The following is a 4,901-nucleotide window of genomic DNA, read 5'->3' on the forward strand; positions in this document are numbered from 1 at the left end:
CATTTCCGTCTCACGCTTGAGGTATTCGGCCAATCACAACGCACTGGATAGCTGGCCAATCAGAGCACACCTCGCTTTTTCAGACCGATGAGCTTTGTAAAAATCGACGTGTTTCAGAAGGCGGGGCATAGAGGAGAAACAATAATGTACAGTATGTGGAAAATAATGTGTTTTTTTAACTTTAAACCGCATAAACACATTTCATTACACCAAATACACAAAATAATGTTCTTTTTAGCAGCATCATATGACCCCTTTAAAAGCGCCGTGCGCATTTTACTTTCACTATCGAATTAGCTGCAGTTCGGCGTCAATTGCTTGAATGCAACAACAAAATACAAAGTAAAAACTCACTTTAGCCTATATATAAAACATAACTTTAATTAACAAAACAAATAAAAATACACCATGCTATAGGGCAGGCTATGCCTAATATCACCTTAGATAAACGGCAAAAGTCAACAGGCTTTTCAAAATCCCAAATATTGCATATTGCATCTTGTTTCGAAACTAAATCATCCGCGATCGTCTTGTCTGTCTCACCTCACTCTTATTGTCAGTCAGCTCGACTCATTCTCCTCTCCAGCTCGACTCGTTCTCCATAAATCAAATCTGATCTGTGATGCGATGTCGTTCGGCACGCTGCATTGAGCAGCCGCGTTCAGTTTTTAATTGTAGTGTCTGTTCTTTTACTGAACTAAATGATTTTTATTACTATAAAAAATCAAAACGACGGTGGGGGTCGGTGCCGCGGTGGGCAAGTGACATAACCGGTGTTGCGGCTTAACACCTGTATCACCGTCAGCACCGTCTATCGCGGCAAGCCTACTTCAAACTCATCTATGCCGCTTTTTGATCATTCTTGAAGTGAACTTTTACCTGTTTGATGATTAAATAATCTGTTTTGATTAATCTGTTTCTTAATTCGTTCATTACATCTAAATATATTACTTACAATGTTATCACAAACATGAAACCATTAAATTGAGAAAAACACAGGTTACGCTTTCATTCAAAACTTCATGAAACATGCATAGATCATGGAAAATTGCATGTCATTGTTTTCAGAAAATTGATTAAAATGATAATCATACCATAATCTGTCATTTAGATCTAAAGATATTAGTCATCGAATTATAACACAAACTCCAAATGCCCACATGTTGCAATATTCTCATGTTTTTTTACGCTTATTTCATGAAACATGCTCCGATCGTGGAAAATGGCATATCATTATTTATAGCAGATTCTCACGATTGAAATGAGTCCAAAATCAAAACAATCCATTGCGTCTTTCGTGTATAAATAATGCCTAAACCCATGATTTGAAGAAATCAGTTGAAGAGCTCCATTGAACACTTGATAAGCAGAATGTAAAACCCAGAATATTTCTGTGTATTTTATATAACATTTTTTAAAATAATTAGGTATCATTTTAAAGCTTAGAAATTCAGCTTTAGAATGCATCCAACCATTTTAATCAACTCCTAACCAGTGCTGCCTAGTTCCTCTAAATCGGAGTGTACCGCCGGCGGGCGCCCCCTAGCGAAGAAAAAAATAAGCATAATTTTCAAAATATCTGCCTTAAAGGAACACTCCACTATTTTTGAAAATAAGCTCATTTTCTAACTCCCCTAGAGTTAAACAGTTGAGTTTTACCGTTTTCAAATCCATTCAGCCGATCTCCGGGTCTGGCGGTAGCATTTTTAGTTGCAGCTTAGCATAGATCATTGAATCTGATTAGACTGTTAGCATCTCGCTCAAAAATGACCAAAGAGTTTCAATATTTGTTCTATTTAAAACTTGACTCTTCTGTAGTTACATCGTTTACTAAGACCAAAGGGTTAGTTCACCCAAAAATGAAAATTCGCCCACAAATTACTCACGCTCAAGTCATCCTAGATGTATATGACTTTCTTCTTTCAGACAAATCCAGTCGGAGTTATATTAAAAAAATTGTCTTTGATCTTTCAAGCTGTTTAATACCACTCAGCGGGTGTTGCATCCATCAGTCCAAAAGAAGTTAAATAAAAGTGTCTCACACGGCTCCGGGGGAAAACCAGTCTCCTCTTGGCTTATATTGAAATCCTCCGACATTCTTCTTTACAAATCCTCGTTGTGTACTTCTAATAAGTGACCGGTGTTTTGTTTTGATCTCTCCCCTGCGCTTCCGTGTGCGTCACTATTCACGTTTTGAATATGGATATTTTTCTTACAAAAATGCATCGATTCGCTACAGGAGGCCTTTGTTCTCCCTCCAGGGCCGTGTTAGCTTGCCCGCGAACTTGGGCTCTGTGTATTAAATGCCGCTCCATCTGAAAGCACGTGATGGAGATTTACTACTAATCACAGAACCGGCTTTACTGACGAGATGTGCATGACAATCTCATACGATTTATCTTGCAGCCCTAACTTTACTTTTGCTTGAAAACCATCCATCGTTTCCTCAATATTCGCATAATTTTTGCTGCGTGCACCTTCGTGCTCGTGCTGATGCAGCAAGTATAAACCAGGCTCTACACTCTTAAGTGCTGCACAGTTCAAATGAGTAGCGCGGCTTCGTTATGTTTTCAGTTTCATTTGCTGTTTGAGGCTTCCCATAAAAACAGACTGACTGGATGCGCCGTTAATAAAATCGCCTATGCATTAATTTTAAATACAATTATATTAAAATTTTGCAGTCGCACCAGTGCGACCTCTAAAAAAAAATTAGTCGCACCAGCAGGAAAAATGGTCACAAAATGCGACTATTTGGTCGCAGTCTGGAGCCCTGAGCTGCTACTTTTGCTCAAAGCAACTAGACACTTCTGGTATTTCACTAAGAAAGATAATGTCAAAAGCGCATTACAGCACATCTGTGTCCACAGTGTCCTCTCAGTGGAGAGAGACAGGGCTTTTTTAGTCCAGTCCTCTGGACCTCTTGAGAAGACTATATTTAGAACTTCACCTATCTTATTCTACCTAGCTGAGAGTTCGTAGATCTGCATGTTTTCTTTGGAGAAAACCACTCAAACCCCTGTGATTCCTGAATCATTTCTATCAGTGGAATGCCGTACAAATACCGGACTTTATTTATTTATTTTCATTTTTTTTTTAACTTTCCTTGGTGTTGGATTGTGGTGATTGTGGAAAGGGACAAACAGCCTCAGAATGTCCCTTTCATCATCATACAGACACAGTATGAATTATACAATATATCTCAACCCTCTACGCATGTCACGAATCCTGTCCATGGACTTCCGTTCATTCACCACCAGAGGTCACCCTTTCCATTACTTTGACTCTCGCACAACACAAACTGTTGCATAGCACCCCGGACTACATATCCCATCATTCATTGCACTGATTACACACTGCACTGATTGCACACAGCTGTTTCATATCACTCACTCACTATATAACACCCACTCAAACAACCATTCTCCGCTGAGTATTGTTTAGCCTGTACCCCGTTCCGAGTCTCTGAGTTTCCTTGTTTTGCCTTGCCTTGCCTGTTCTCTCGGTTTCTGATCTTTGCCTGTTTTCCTGGATTTTTCCCTCTCGTCTCGCCCCTGTGATTCTGTCTGCCGATCAGTGACCTACGCTAGCCCTAGGACTATTCTTGTGTTTTGCCCGCCATATACCTGTTTGCCATCGATCGACCCTGCCAGTGTTTGACCACTTCTCTTGTGAAATAAAGCTTGCACATGGATCCGCACGCCTCTCGTCTCGTCAGCCCCGTGACAACGCACACCTTGGCAATATAATCGCCATTGCAGTGTTAATTTTGACAGGCATTTTTGATTTAGTCTTAGTCTTTATCTTGAGATGAAAATTCTTAATAGTCTTAGTCACATTTTAGTCATTTGAGTCTTTCATAGTTTTAGTCTAGTTTTAGTCAACGAAAAGTCATTGCATTTTTGTCAACTTTTAGTCATTACTTTTAGTCAAACTGCAGTTGAGCAACTTATAAAAATTATAGTTGTTCATATATAATATCAAGGCCCCAGACTAACATTTGTGAGCAGTGGCACCAGCGCCACGAAGTTCTACAGAGCAGAGCAGGCACCAAGAGCAGATTTGGTAGCGCTGGGGGTGGTGTGGGGGAGTATTAAAATTAGGGATGCACCGATACCACTTTTTCCAGTACTCGCCCGATACCGATACTTTTATTTTTGGTATGACGTACAGTCAAACCGAAATTTATTCAGGCACCTTCAACATTTCTCACATTATCATAATTTATGGTAATAAAATATTACAAGAACTCAGAGTTAAACTGTCAGAACAAACTCATCTTGATAATGTCAGATAACTTTGATAGAAATGTGAAAGATATGTTACAATAAACCAAACATTATTCATACAGCTGTCAATATTTACACAACTATCAATACTTAATACTTAGACCCTTAGCCTTAATGACAGTCTGTAGTCTCCTGGGCATGCTGTCACCCAGCTTCATGCAAACCTGAACTTTTTTTCCCAGACTCGGTCTCAAATATAACGCACAGATAAATTTTTGCAATAAGAAATGGTCCATTTATGAATTCATGTTGAGTTCAAAGACTGCTTGAATGGAAAGCTAACAATCTAAAATATTTATTTACATTTATAAATAATAGTAACTATTACAAATATCCTCACTTTAACTAGTGTCCTATAGACTTGTGCCGGTATTCGGTAATGCGATATATCATGGTAATGAATGTAATGAATGTTGTTATCATGGGCACTTCTAAATACCATGAAGAATTATATATTACAAATTATTTAGAATTTTGAATGCGTTTTAAGAATACATTTCCCATCAACTGGTCAAAATGCACAACACTGCTGTATGCTGCACTCTGATGTAAACAAGCGCGGACGAGAAGCACATGGCGGAACATGTGAGAGACGCTCTGGATGAAAGCACACTT

Source organism: Sinocyclocheilus anshuiensis, unplaced genomic scaffold (assembly GCF_001515605.1).
Source record: "Sinocyclocheilus anshuiensis isolate Anshui unplaced genomic scaffold, SAMN03320099.WGS_v1.1 scaffold1112, whole genome shotgun sequence".
NCBI lineage: Eukaryota > Metazoa > Chordata > Actinopteri > Cypriniformes > Cyprinidae > Sinocyclocheilus > Sinocyclocheilus anshuiensis.